This window comes from Meles meles, chromosome 1 (assembly GCF_922984935.1).
Source record: "Meles meles chromosome 1, mMelMel3.1 paternal haplotype, whole genome shotgun sequence".
In the NCBI taxonomy this organism is placed as follows: Eukaryota; Metazoa; Chordata; class Mammalia; order Carnivora; family Mustelidae; genus Meles; species Meles meles.
Genome location: NC_060066.1, coordinates 155,675,811 through 155,692,360, shown reverse-complemented (window position 1 = coordinate 155,692,360; position 16,550 = coordinate 155,675,811).

Genomic DNA, 16,550 nt, shown 5'->3' with positions numbered 1-16,550 from the left:
GTTGTTGTAAGAAAATGTACTAAAGAAATCTGCAAAATAAAGAAACCATGTAAAACATAAGAAATACTAACACACGGGACGCCTGGGTGGCTCAGTTGGTTGGACCACTGCCTTCGGCTCAGGTCATGATCCCGGAGTGCCGGGATCGAGTCCCGCATCGGGCTCCCAGCTCCGCAGGGAGTCTGTTTCTCTCTCTGACCTTCTCGTCGTTCATGCTCTCTCTCACTGTCTCTCGCAAATAAATAAAATATTAAAAAAAAAAAAAGTTGCTCAGTCCTAAGCCATTTAAAAAAAAAAAAAAGAAAAAGAAATACTAACACACAACTAGCAGTAAACCTAGGCACTCTTACAGGTGAGCTATTTAAAACTTTTAGTAAACAGGGCCTTCATAGACTACTAAACTAGACTAAGGAAACTTCCAAAGTATTAAAAGGAAAATAAAGCTTTAACATATAAGGTTAATTCCAGGAAAGTAAAGATATTGAAGTATTAAAAAAATTTACCATAATAACATGGAGGCTGAAACATGAAATTGTCAGCATATGATCATTTTTAACTTATAAAAACCATTTCCTATGTTGACATATCATATTAGAATATCAAAGAGAAAAATATAATATAAACATTTTGTTAGGTGGCAAAACATTTGAAAACTCAGCATTTACTTTATCAGTGTTAATAATTAGTAGTTCACTTTTTTCTGATGGATAAATACGCAGTTGTATAAATATGCACCAATTTATCTACTCTTCTGTTAAAGACATTGCCTGTAATTTGTTTTTGTTCATTATTAATAACAGTGCTATAAGCAATAGAGTACAAGTCATTTTGCAGATTTTTTTTTCTCTCTCTTCAGTAGATACCTATACAAAGAATTGCTGAGTCATAGGTTAATCCATTTTTAACATCATAAGAAATTATCAGGCTTTACCATTTGACCATTTTAACTAATGCCAGTGATGTATGCAAGTCTATTACTCCACATCCTTACCAACAATTGATATAATCAGTCTTTATATTTATCCATTACTGTGGGTCTGTAGTGGTATTATTGTGATTTTAGTTAGTAGCTCCTTGATGGTTAAATGGACTTCATCACCTTTCCATGTGCTTATTGGTCATGCCTACCCTTTTTTAAAAGTGTCTTTAATCTTTTGCACATCTTTATTTATTTATCTATTTATTTACTTATTTATTTTGAGTTATATATTTCAGATACAAGTTCTTAGTGAGATATATGCATTGTCAATATTTTCTCTTAATTTATGGTTTGCCTTTTTCATTTTCTGTGATAAACAAGACAATTTAATGTAAAAGTTACCATTAAGTTTAGCTTTTTCTTAGATGCTTTGAAAATAGGACTTTTTTTCTTTTTAATGATTGAACTTACATCTGAAACTAATGATGTGCTATACGTTGGCTACTTGACTTCAAATCATAAAAATAAATAAATAAATAAAAATATTTACTATCTGATTTTTGCTTTAATAGTTGTTGTTACGGCTGCTACTGGTATTTTCAATGTAAGCTTCTCTAGCTACATCAAAATTTTGTCCTGTTTCCTTTATTCTCTTTTCAGTTACAAAAGATATTGCTTTTAAAAAGTTCTTGGCTGCTCCACACCAGGACTTAAAATTAACCACTTAATAATGAAAAGCAAGCTTTCCTTAAATCAATGAGCAGTCTCTCTAACTACAAATGAAGTATCTTCTTGCTTTTTTTTATTTATGTGTTTGACTTTTTCCAATATTACCATCTGATTAAGAAGTATGTATGTTGTATTTGATCTGAATTTAAATCTTAAAGAGGAGATAGATGCCATAACCCAGGAGCAAGTAAATATTACTAAAATCATACAGTTCACATATTTATTTTTTGTAATAGAATTCACTGTAGAAACCCAAAGTCAAGTTTATGTGAAATCTTTGCCCATGCCTCACATATTTTAAAACTAATTTCTGATCCAGGTCAATAGTTCTCTCATGTATCTTTGTTTTTCCTACAGCTTTTTTCTTATTAAAAAAATTATTCCATGAAGTTATTATAATGAACTATGCACAAAACATAGAGTTCGGAACTGTTTTTATAGCATGAGAACTAATGAAGAAAATTAATTTATCAGGGGTTGTATTATGCTGCGTGTTCACATAAGACAAAAGTAGCTGTGCACAAATCACTTGAATGCCTATATTAAATATTTATATCCGATATTCTCATAATTTTTAAACATCTTATGTACAAGTATGAATATCAGTCCTCCAAATATCCATGTCATCCTCTTTGGTTTTTATTTTACATGCTACTCTCTATATTGAATGATATCACCCTTACCATATTGTATTTGAATGATGTGTTCACTATTCATATTTGTATTTTCATTTCTTAGAGTAGTGGCTGCAGAAAGATGATCAGCCTACAGTTGTGTGAGGTAGGTATTACCCATTACAGAAGAAGATAAGATTCAGAAAGATCAATTGCTTGTCCCAAGTCATACTAGTTCAGAATTTAAACCATCTGTCTATGAATTCCATGACATTTACACTATATGAGTGTCATTAATATAATGCATTATTGAAGTTATTTTTTTACTACCAATGGAATCTAAAAAATTAGCTATTTAGCTTATTAAAACTTTATAATTAAATATATAGAGAAATCAGTTACAAATTGTGGAGTGACATTTCAATTGGAACATGGTCCTTCCATAGTCCATGAATTCCCCCCAATCGAGGGTGTAATCTATGAGAAAAAAACAAACAAAAACACTTTTTTCTTATTTAAGTTGCAGAATTCTCTACTCCAGGGTAATATATTGTCATTTTTTCCTTAAAATTATTTTGTATACATTAAGCAAATGCATTTTGACCTGTTTATGCTTGGTTAAAAATGAAAGGTCAAGATAGTGAAGGTATGTCACTTTGTAAGTGAAGCATAGTCAGTATATATTGTTTGTTATAAAAAGAAGGTTTGAGGAAGAACAAACAGTGACAATTTCTGAGGCTTTCAAAGTTAACAACAACACCTTTGCAAGCATCCTCATCATAAATGAACAGAGTGTAAGAATCAAAGAGCAACAGTGAGTAAACAGTGAGTAAACAAGAGTAAACAGGACTAAATGTTTTTCCTTTGCCTCATCAGATGTACTGTCCACATTTCTCCTTTCCTCATCCTTGCTCTGTGCCCCAAGAGGCTTTCCATGACTACCACTCTGTGGGCAGGTTTATGCCACAGGACTGTATAAATGGGCTTCCTCAATCCCTGACTTCCTCTGAGTGTGTCCAAAGGAGTCACTGTAGGAAACAGGGTGTCTGGATAAACACTACCCTTACTATTTCTGCTGGATCTCTATAGGTTGACTACAGAGATTCTCTTGATTTTCACTTTCTGTCTAGATCATTAGCTGCTTACTCCCCAATCACTAATACCATTATCAACCTACTTTGTAGGGGCCTGTGGAATTTTGTCACATGAATGTAACTGGTCAAAAGTCCCAGTTCTGAGTCCTTCACAACATCTGCTATCAGAAAAATCCCATACCAAGAACTTTAGGATCTGACTTCTGGAGCAGCTACTAATGGGACCAGGTGAGAAACCGGTACTCACAGAAGTTAGCTTGCCTGGGGGAAAACTGGAGAGACAGTTAAGGGAGGATAAACATCCTCTCCCTTTACAGCTTGGATAGACTGTTCCAAGGTATGGTTTCTAGTATCAGTAAGCATAGAGAATTCCTCCAAGACCAAGAAATTTTACTTCCTAAGCAATAGCTCTTATTTCTCTGTTCATTGTAAAACAAAGTAGGAAGCAAAGTATAACATAACTTTCTTCTTTAAAACTCCACTGCCATTTTCCTCTATCTCCGCTGTTATGAGATTGCACACCCCACTAAAGAAATAACACTTAATCCTTACATGAGGTTGTACTTAATAAGGAATGTAAACAAATTATGTAGAAAGATATATCACCCCTAATCAAATCTTTCAAATATATTTCTGCTATTGCTAGTCTTTGTAGCTTTGTAAGAGGTAGAGAGACAGTTTTTTAAACATTTTTAACAGCCATTTTCCATATCTGTTACCTTTCTTACTTTGGAAGATGACCTTCCCTTCAGCTCACCTATCTAAATTCCCCTCCCAATCTCTGTTCAACCACACTTTCATTTTCTGCGCTGTGAAGACTATTACATTTTTCTTAAACTATAATTTTAATTTAATGTGTTTTCTGTATATCATCTATGAAATTTAGTATAGTAAGTATTGCTTTATATCATGATATGCAAACACTGTTCATTGTAGGGGTAATATGTTTTTTCTTTTACCACTTATTTGTCTGGATTTATGATTGCTATACACACACACACAATACACACATGCATACACAGATATATGTATGTAACTTCTCCCATATAAAAATATTTTCCACATAACTCTATTTTAGGGTCTTTCATTCTCTTACACCATATTAATAGATTATTCCCTAGGTCTGTTTCACAGTGCCATCCTAGGATTTTTTTCCTAGGATTTCACTCATTGTGCTGTTACTTCTCTTGTTTTTTGGAAACAAATTTCACTATTCATTCTTGCCATACACTTTTAGGAAAGTAGAACTAATTGATAATTTCATCAACCTAATACTTTGGGAAACAATCTGGCAATTTACTAAAAATTAAAAAGTGTAGTATATGATCCAGCCATATACTTCTAGGCATTTTCCCAAAAGAAATGAAAAGTAGTTCCATACGAAGACTTGAGCATCTATGTACATACCAACCCTCCAATAATAGCCCCAAACTGAAAGCAATCCCAAAGTCCATCAAAATAGAATATATTATTAATACATCCTAAAACATGGAGGAAACTCAAAATAGTTATGCCAAGTAAAAGAAGTCAGAAAAGCAAAGTATCCACTGTATGCTTCCCTTTACATAAATTTCAGAAATTTATGCCAATTCATACCATTTAAAAATACTCAGAAATAATAACAAATGTAGAGTGACCAAAAAAAAAAAATGGTTGTGTAAAATAGAAACAAGGATGGAGAAGTATGGGAAGGAGGGGCAAAAGTGGTTTTTCCAAGGGGTGAGAGGAAATTTTAGATTCTATTCTTCTTAGTATGAAGTAATCAACATGGAAAATGTAATATGTTCTGAGATACTGGAAGCCACATCTCATTCCCCCTGAAACAGCTTTAGGACAGAACTAGTCTGAGTATCCATAGACTGATAAGTGAATAAAGAAGATGTGACATAAACACACGCGCGCGCGCACACACAAACACACACACTTATATAGTCACACAGCGGAATATTACTCAGCCATAAAAAATCATGAATTGTTGTCATTTGTAATGATGTGGTTGGAGCTAGATAGTATTTTGCTAAATAAGTCAGTCAGAAAAAGACAAATACCATATGATTTCACTCATATGTGTAATTTAAGAAACAAAACAAATGAGCAAGGGGAAAAAAACAAAGAGAGATGAACCAAGAAACAGACTCTTACATATAGAAAACTGATGGTTAAAAGGGGAGGTGGGTGTGGGGATGGGTAAAATATTAGTTATGAGGATTAGGAGTGCACCTTTGATGAGCACCAGGTGTTTTATGGAAGTGTTGAGTCTCTATTTTGTACACCTGAAACTAATATTGCATTGTGTGTTAACTGAAATTTAAATAAAAACTTAAAAAACAGAACTAAAGTATGAGCAGATGATATTTAGCTCAAAAATTGAGCTAATGCATCTAGCAATGTATAAAACCAATAATAATTCTATATTCCAGGTATTGTATTAACAACTCAGTATATACTATCTCATGCACTTATTCTATAAGATATTCCTATGAAGTAGGTATTCATTTCTCTAATGAGGATGAAAGTAATGCAAAAGTAAATCATGTACCTTGTCTGATAATATTGGTGGAGTTTATTTTTTAGCTGATAAATTATGATTCTAAGGTCTGGGATCTCATACTTTAAGTATTATGTAAACTTCAGCATTACAAATTATATTCTTTTGTGTAATTCTAATAAATGTGAATAACTATCATGAAGCCATATTACGAAATGCATTCATTATGGTTTTATTTTTTAGGGTTATTTTAAGGGCTTTTGAAAAATTGGATAGATTTTTAGCTGGGTGAATTTTATAAAGATTTACATGCAGTGAGAATCAGTGCCAATCTCCTTTTAAGAATCAATAGGTATGTATAGCTGATTGAACAATGAAGGCACCTTTATCCAGTTCCTCATTCTTTTGATTTGATGATACTCTTACAGCAGAGTGCTGCATGAGTTTTCATTTAATTAAGTTAGGTTTTAAAAAAAATATGTTTGTAGGTATCTTGATCATCTTCTATCACAGCTGGAAGACTGGAGTCTCTCCTAGAGACATTTCATTTGTATGTTATGGAATTCTAATGTATTTAAACCTATCTGATATATTCCTTTTCAATTTTCTGAGTTAATACATTTCAACTGAATTCTAGCTCAAGTGAGTAAAATGGTTATTGGCTTACAAGATCCATGTATAGATAAAATAGAATAAGATAAATGACAATGTGAAAAAGAAATAAACTAGTTCACTTGCAATGCCAAATCAATAGCTTGCTGTTTTATTACAGAATATGGTAACAGAACTGTTTTGACTGAATAATTCATCTCAAAAGGAATATTCGACTTGTTTTATAGAACACACATTGAAGAACAGTTAAGAGATAAAAGGTTAATAGAATCTAGCTGCCAAGAGCTAGAACATTTCTCTCCTTTACAAAAAAAAAAGTCTTGCCCAATTCTTGTACATTTTTAATTAATGAGCTGTGGAAATAAGTCAGGAAACTATTTCTAGAATTCAGGAAATTAAAAATATAATTAAGAGTACATATTATCATGCTGTAGAAAGATAGTGTATCTGTCACCAAAAAGTAATTTGATCTTTCAAATCTCTACTCATGTACATACAATCAAATAAACTTGAGGAACTGAGGCATAACTTAGCTCAGAAGAGGAACACATTCTGAAATTTCTACAGCCCAAGATACACACACACACACACACACACACACACACACACACACACACTACCCCTTTGTGAAGTCATGGGGGAAAAAGACTTGACATTTCAATTCTAAGGAATTTTTCTGTTTAAAAAAATCTGGCTATAAATTAAGAGAAAATATACCCAGAAAATCAGATTTAGTAGAAGATATAATGAAAATATATATTCCCTAACAAAGCCTTGTGTCACAAAATGAAATGCGGACCATTTTTATAATTAATATTTTACCTTTAAATGTTTTATTTACCAAATACTGATCCTCTTTTTCTTTGACCTACTCATTTTATCTCTAATCTGTACTTTTTCACTTATGCACTCTTTCTGAGTTTTCTCCTTATAAAATTATCCATTCCTTAGTGCCTTACTCTTCTTGACAACATTATTTCTGAATATAGTGGCCTGACACATTTTTATGGAATACAGAAATGCTGTTTCCACTCCAGAGTTACTGAATCAGAATATGCGTTTTAAGGGAATTCTCCAATGAAATTAGACACACTGAAGTCTGAGACGTATCATTCAATTCTATACACTTAAGTCTCTATTTCTTTGCCTTTACTTATTTGCTTAAATGTTTTTCTTCCTTTTTATGGACAAATCCCTTTAGATGTGCCAAAAATACTGAAGTCCTTTATCACCACTTCTTAATGCATTGCTGGCACATTGAACTTAATAACTACTTACTGAATGTATCAAATGCATTCTACAAAATTATCTTTATTAAACAAGCTTAGCCTTTCAATGCTTTCAACAAAAGAGAGAAATTTAGACTCTTATTTAATTGTCTTTTGGATTGTAAACTCATTCCTCTGAAATGCATTCACTGACCTTGTGACTACGATCAGAAGCCAAGGCAGACTATAACCAGACCTATTTCTTAGATCAATAGTTATTGCAGTCGAAGCACCATGTCTTCAATGACAAGCACAGAGGTAATTTATGGCAGCCTTTTAACATTATGGGATAGTAACATATAATATCAAATTCATGTTTTATAGACACACACACACACACACATATATATATAAACTTTGAAAACATGTATCATTTGAGAACATTGAGCTCTTTTTTCCTCATGTGTAAAACAGATATACAAAATGTAACCTCGTATGATAGTGTAAAAACCACATCAAGAACAGCAAGCAAAATAGAATGCTAGTCTCAGCTATAGTTTCAAAAGACAAAATAGCAGACTCTCATCCTTCAGAGGAACTCAGTCAGAACAGAGTATCTCTCACCCCTCAGTCGTTATGCTCAAGGTATGCAAAATGTAGTTTGGTGGAAAGTGAACTTGTAAAGAACAAGAATATGGCAAGAAACATACCTAGCAACTAGATGTTGGTTTCTAAAAACAAGTCTTCTTGAAGAAAAGGATAATCTAAGAAAGGGTAGGGAATATAAGCCTAGAACATCTTGTAAGTGCCAGAAAATAAGGGTCTGTTCGAACAAAACAAGCAAAAACAATAAAACAACACATTGCATCGATAGTGGTTTATTGAAAGGACTCCAGAACCAACTGAAATTATTGCCAATGGCCAAAGTTGGATCACTTTGAGCAACAAAATAAAGTAGAATTGGATTCTACCCTAAAGTATACAATATATATTCCTGAATCCATACTGATATAAATATGTGATTGAATAAACAAATAACCAGGGAGAAGAATTCTTGTTATACACAGAAGAATTCCAAAGAGTTTATATACTCTCCTTTCAAGGAGGTAGAGCATAACTCCCTCTCCTTAAGTGTGACCTGTGAATAGAGACTTTCTTTCAAATTGTACAGCATGAAATAGAGGGACAAAAGGAAATTTACAATGGAGAAACTTGATAAAAAATACTTGAGTCTGATGACCTAGGTCAACATCAACAGTAATATGCTATAATCACAGTATGTATCTTCTATGTGATATGATGAAATTATATTTTACCTCCTTGGTGTCTTCCCCAAAACCCATAAGTTTAATCTAATTATGAAGAACACTAGAAAAATCACAACTAAGACAGTCTACATATTATCTGAATAGTACTCCTAGGCTGTTAAGTTCATATAAAACAAGGAAAGTCCAAGGAGCTGCCACAGCCAAGAAAAGCCTAAAGACTCATGACAACTAAATGTAGTGGGATTACATTACAATCTCATTACAATCTGTAATGGGATTCCTAAACAAAAAGGGACATTTGGTTAAAAACCAAAACCTGAATATAAACTTTAATTAGTAATGGTGTTTCTATATTATTTATTTCTTGTCATAAATGTACCATATTAATATAGGATATTGATAATAAGGGAAATTAGATGTAGGGTACACGGGAACTATCCATACTATCTTTACAATTTTTCTACAAATCTGAAATTGTCCTAAAATAACAATTTTTATTTTAAACTGTAAAAAATACAGTCCAATTTTCTTAGCCATTACATAATTTCAGCATTTGTCCATCCACTATGCTTCATTTACTTCACATATATTAAGAAAATAAGTGAGAACCCAGTTGTTTAATTCATTTTTTGTGGAGTTCAAAAGAAATAATCTATGAGAAAATATTTTATAATCTATAAGTTAGATTTCCATTGTTGAAGTGGTAAAGACTAAGTAGTTGAGTTTCTACTTTAGCAAATGGTTTCATTAATGAAAACGAAAAATGACCAAATGTTCAGCAGAATAAAGGGTCTTCGAGAAGTAAACATAATACTTATTTTTGAGGAGTTTTGGGAAGATAATAGGGAATAATGCATGTGAAGCTAATAGCTTAAAACTGTATCCAGTGTGTTCATTATGGATACATTTCCCCTTTTTGCAGGATTCCATCTCTGTGATTAGGTTGCAGTTTCCTACAGAAGAACTGTATTGTATTTGAATATGTTACATATATTCTATGGAGGATTAAATATATTGCCTCGCATATGAACTGTTCTTAATAGTTATTTGTAGCATAAATGAATATAACTGACCCCCAGAGTCAGGGGGAGCAATTCTGTCAGAAAGCAGGTCTGACAAGGACATCAACCAAGATGCTGAGGTTAATAAAAGAAAGGGGCTAAACAGGTGGATAACAAGGCTTGAAATTGTTGATAATGGGATGATATCAACAGTTTTCTAAATGAATTAATTCTAAAAAGTATCATTTAAGAAAATGATACTAGATTTGTTTTGGAAGCAGATTTTCTCATATCATAGTTAGAAAAAAATAATATATTTATAATTGGAATTTATCTGGTTCCACATGGAGAAAAAATGCTCTTGAAATATAACCATACATATAACCTATATGGAGTCACACTGAGCAAGAATTATTCCTACAATTGTCCCCTCCCTTGGGTCATTTAAATGGTTTAAATTCCATTTAGATATTAGTCCTACAGAAGCACCATAATTACCAAAGATAAATGCCTCATCTACTTTCAAATCTTCATTAAAATTAGCTTTGTTATTTTTGTGGTGCCCAATAGCACAGCGATTAGAGTTAAGAATCTGTCAGCATTTCCATTTACAAACTCTGTTTTTTTAGGGTTCATTATCTTTTCTGTTTTGAATTGCATTAGCCTGAAAATTAGCTGTCAGCATGAATATGTATTATATTACTTAAACTCCATGTACACATCAGTTTGGCAATATAGAAAGCAGAGATCAGTAACCTCTTTCCTCCTCCTTCATAAAATTCTAAAGGTGTGTTGACTGCTTGATAGTTTCATGGTCAGGGACTGATTGAACCTTTTAATCATGAACTTTCTCAGGAAATTGGTCCTAAATCTGACCTAATCATTTTAATATTTAAAAATTTATGAAGAAGTCAAATTGAATATGGACTGTGCTTGCTTTTCAACATACAGTGCATGTTTAAGCTTCTGGACCAAATCCCACTCTCACATAATTAGAGATCTAGGAGAAGTACATTTCTGAAGGGAAAGAAGGAGATCTGTGATTTGTGTTATTTCCGCCAAAGAACAAAAGCAAAGTAAATCACAACAAGTGTCAGTTTGTTCATTTCCTTAGAGCCATTTCTTCACTTTCAAGTGGGCAATGACAGGAGGTGATACAGTAATCACAACAGAAGTAGCAACTGTAGGGTTTGTAAAATGGTATAAAAAGATTCTGGAATTTGGGCTGCATGATGTACCCCTTTTGTCCAGAGTAAAACTATAAAGGCAATTCTATGTTTCTCAGTCTCTCAATCTTGCTTTTGCAAATATACTGCTTGCTTAATTTGTCACCACCTGTTTTAACACTGAACATTTTTCAATTATCATTCAATATTTATCAGAAAACAAATCTCATCCCCTATTTTGCCTTTTTTTTAAAAGGAATTGAGAGAGGGGAGGAGATAAGGTTCAATGAAAGAACTAGCCTATGTGTTATATTTAAATAGAATATGGGGCATACATGATCTGTCAGAGTACTGATACGAGAAAAATATTGTCTCAGATGAAATGTTTGAGTGATAGAGCTATCACCTGATGTATCTGTAATTAACTTGGAAATTAAAGTGAAAATGGAAAGGGAAGTCAAACATATTATAACTATTTTTGCTACAAAATATACCCAAATATCTCAGCCAGGGCTAAAGAGAAATAGTGGCTAATGTCCACAAAAGGAAGAATATGAACTAGTCCTATTTAAGAGTCATATACAAAATAACCCACAAAGTGTGAACATTTTCCACCACATAGAAGTAATAGCCTGGTTGAAAAAAAGAAAATACTTTTGTTTTATGCATTAGATGGGGGTTGTCAAAATTTATAGCTGAAGAATCACCATATGCAAATGCTCACATCTTATTAAAATAGAGGATCATATTCTGTCACTTAAATTATTAACCTTCCCAATAGAACTCTAATTCTTGCATAATGGTTCTTTCCTAATGTTGGATATTAATGAGTGCTTATCATTAGGAATATCTGATCCATGATGAACCTTGAGATCTTCATTATTATAATCTTCCCTTCTGCCTTTGACAGTCACACTTATTAGATAATCCAAACAATTCGCAATAGATCTTCCATCTTTCCTCCATTTTAATAGAATTAATTGCAGTTGACTAATAGTTCAAGCTAATGCATGTGATTTTTGAGACATCCATTCAAATGATGATTCCTGTGGATCTCTGTTCCCAACACTGTATTCTCAGGACTCTGCATATAATGAGGGAGATGAGACATCCACTGTCCTTAAACAACAGTAGACACAGAATAATATAAACAATTAGTTATAACATGCTCTTTCAAATAAAGTTATATGAGTGCACAGAGGTCAAATGAAGCTTAGTGTATCCCTCATAAAGCAGGTGATATTTTAGCTATAATGTTAATTCTTTCTTATTAGGGGCAAATGAGAACATCCCAAATATGTGATACGTACCTAATGGATAAGTAATCAGAAATCAACTAAGAGCAAATTAACAGCAAAGAAGTAAATATTACAGAATAAGAGGGGTCATATGTCATAGACATGTTATTCTATCAAAAATATTTGCTAAGTGTATGGATGAACGAATGTTTAAAAATTATCAAAACTAACATTTATGTCACACTTTGAAACATGCTTTTTAATTAGTGCTGCTTACATAGTAGCTGTTATATTGCTAGTCTCATTTAACAGACAAAAAAATTAAACACACAGAATTGAAGCAAGTTACCCAACATCACACCAGCAATTTAAACTACAGAGACACATGATTTTTTAACCAGACTCCTCAACACATATTTATGAATTTTTCCTATATAAGAGCTATTAAGATTAAGTATTTGTACAGATATTTCTCAATCTGTCCTAAATTGGATGACAACTTTTTTTTTTAAGATTTTATTTATTTGACACAGAGAGAGAAAGAGAGTACAAGCAGGCAGAGCAGCAGGCAGAGGGAGAGGGAGAATCAGGCTCCCCACTGAGCAGAGAGCCCAATTCAGGGTTCTATCCTAGAATTCTGGAATTATGACCTGAGCCAAAGGCAGATGCTTAACTAACTGAGCCATCCAGGTGCCCCAATAACTATTTTTTTTAAATAAAAGCTTTGTCAAATATGGAATTTTTTCTTAGTTTTTATATTACTACTTATGAAACATGATTATGCTATTATGACAATTTCAAGAGTCACAGGGCTTTTTTTTTTAAGATTTTATTTATTTATTTGACAGAAAGAGAGATCACAAGTAGTCAGAGAGGCAGGCAGAGAGAGAGAGGGGAAGCAGGCTCCCTGCTAATCAGAGAGCCCGATGTGGGGCTCAATCCCAGGGCCCTGAGATCATGACCTGAGCCAAAGGCAGAGGCTTTAACCCACTGAGCCACCAAGGTGCTCCAGAGAGAGAGAGAGGCAGAGAAAGAACAGGAGCTGAGGTAGTGGGAGAGGGAGAAGCAGGCTTCCTGCAGAATATGGAGCTGGACGCTGGACATGGGGCTTGATCCCAGGACCCTGGGGTCATGACCTGAGCTGAAGACAGACACTTAATGACTGAGCCACCCAAGTGCCCCTCACAGATCTTATCTATACATTTTAGTAAAAATTACCATTGTCTAAGGAATACATTTTAAGATCTTCTCAATGTTTGGAACGTAGAAGAGTATATCTCCAGTGCTAACTTCCAGGACATTTTTTATACAAGCTATTAATTTGAGTTCAAAAACTGTGTCAAATTATTGTTAAAAGAAATAAAAATAATCATTTCATTTAGTGATAAAATAACAATTCTTCTCTTCACTTATACTATACCTTTCACTAACTTCTATATTCGAAATTTTTATGAGAATTTGTTGATAGTAATAAATAATAAAAATGAGAAAGCCCCATTAATCTGTTAAAGCAACTATGCCAAGAAGTAAATAGCACTGGAATCAGGAATTGATATTTAATAAGATCATAATTGAGGACTTGCATTTTGATATAAAAATTTTAGTTCTATTCATGTAGTAGACATTACACTTAGTATCACTAATTATTTTGAGGTTTATATTGTGAAGTTTCCACTTCTGAGATAAGATATTGAATTACACATCTATGGCCAAGTGTTAGTGCTTTTCAGGACCCTAAAGGGTCTTATGTTATTGTAAATTCTGATATTCTTCATCATTTATACTTTGTAATAATTTTGATTTTTAAAAATTATGTTAAAATATTTATTATCTAGATTAATGCATCTGGAGGTATCATCTTTGGCATACAAGTAAACTCTAGTTCCAACCCTGTATTTTATTACCTACATTTTACAAATTCAGTTGAGGATTAAACATCTTAGATTTGCCCATGGTCACATGGCCAGCAAATGACAAAACTAGCTTTATCCTTAAGTATTAGGCTGCCATATACTCACCTTTACATTTCTGAGTTTATCCTCCACTGTCCACCTTATACCATCTTATCAGAGAAATATCAATAACTTGTTTTTGGTAAAAAGAATACTGGAGACATAATATAAAAAGTTATCTCCTGATTTTTTTGTCATACCATGTCTTCAGTCCTCTAGATCCAAATACTTCTGCCTTGTGTTGAGGAAGAATGAGGGTAAAAAATAATATTAAGTTTGGTTATCTATTTATTCATTTAAATGTCTGTTTAAATTCCAGTTAGTTAACATGCAGTGTTATGTTAGTTTTTGGTGTGCAATATAGTGATTCAATACTTCATGAAATAGCAAGGACTCATCACAAGTGCACTCCGTAATCTTCATCACCTATTTAACATTGTGTTTATTAGCAAATATATAGAATACAGATATTTTTTTTTTAATAATGAAAAGGTAGAACAGAGCTGAGGTATTTGGGAATATATATATGCTCACTTTTTCCTTGGAGATTATTCCTAAGGAACTAGGGTATGGCCTGGATATGTAGGCCCTCCATCAGCTTCTGGAAATCAGCCTTAAAAAGTGGCTGAGGTATCCCCACAAGGAAGTGAGCATCATGTGCTTCCTCCTCTCAAAGATTTAGAGGTGATAGCTGATGCCTCCATCTCAGACTATAAAGTGACTTTGGGAATGAAGGCTATGTATTGAACTTTATATGAAACAAAAATTCATGTTATTTAATCCAATAAAATTTGAATCATATCTACCCTAAATGAACATATAATTATTAAACCCAGAGAAGCATATTACTGAGATTGTGTTAAGTTTACAATAAAAATGAAAATAAAAAGTGTTCCATGAAAATTGAAGAGTTACTCAATGAAATAATTCAAGGAGTTTTCAGCAAAAATATTTCCTTTTAGATCCAGGCAGAATCTTCCCTGTATGTGTGTAAAGTGACTTCACATTCTCCTAAATTGCCCTGTAATTTATCAAAGATCTAGTCCATATTGCAGCTCCAACCACACTGTTCACTATGTATCTGTTACTCTGTCTGCCTCTACCACTATACTATGAGATCCATGAAATAGACATGAATCTTTCTTCTGAAACTCCAGAGCACAATACTAGCTACCGAGAGACTATGAATAAAGATTGATTAATTAACTCATAAAATTATTTACCTCTTTTTCCAATGTCAGTACCACTCAGTAAAATAAAGAAGAGGGATAATTTTCCTAATACATTTTCTTCAAATTATCGAGTTAACTGATACCAAACTGCTATATATGGAATGAAACAACAAAATAATTCATTTTGTTAAATGACTTTACTGTCCCAATGCCAATGTTATTCTTCCAATCAGCTAGTAATTCCACATTGTTGCCTTTTATAATGCCTGAGCCCAGAAATTCTTTTTAGATTATATCCATCTTTCCACATACATATTTCTACTTAGAAATAAAAGTCATGATAATGCATTGAAATCACTACAATTCCTGGACAATGGGTATAGAAGGGGTGGGATGGAGAGACTAACATAGCATTAACATCCTTTAACTGAAATCAATTTAGTATATTTTAATGCTCAGAATTTTCATTCTTATTCAAATGAAAATTCCTCAAATGTGCTGTCTCCAAGTGCGAACAAATCATTATAGAGAAAAATGTATGATATCTATTCACATCTAGCATATATTTTGAATTTCAAGACATGTGTCAGTATGAATGTATTTTTCTTTTCCTTTATAAATTATTTTTAAATGTTAAATCAAGTTTGAACTATAAGCATCATACAAATGTCTTTGTACTGCCTAATAAATTATACTAGCTAAACTTTTTTCTTAAATTATTTTTAATAAGTAAGAAATCTAAATGGAAATGAATCATATGCTTGTACTATTGCTGTCAAAATGAGTTTGCATAAAAAGAATATGTATTAATATTCCATGGAGAGACCTTTAAGAAATAAAGAATGTGGTTATAGTATTATGAAAAGACTACTTTTCTGAATTAAATTGTAGGAGCAGTTTTATGTTCTTTTATTCTGTTTTATTAGATACTATCAGATTAAAAATGCCAAAATGAAAATGCTCATATTAAAATATTGTATATCATATTTTAAAGAATACATATTTTTCACAGCCTTATTTTCAACCCTTCCTCATTCTCTTTGAATGAATCAAATGCATTTTAATTCTTCTTTGTGGTCTTCCTGGCAC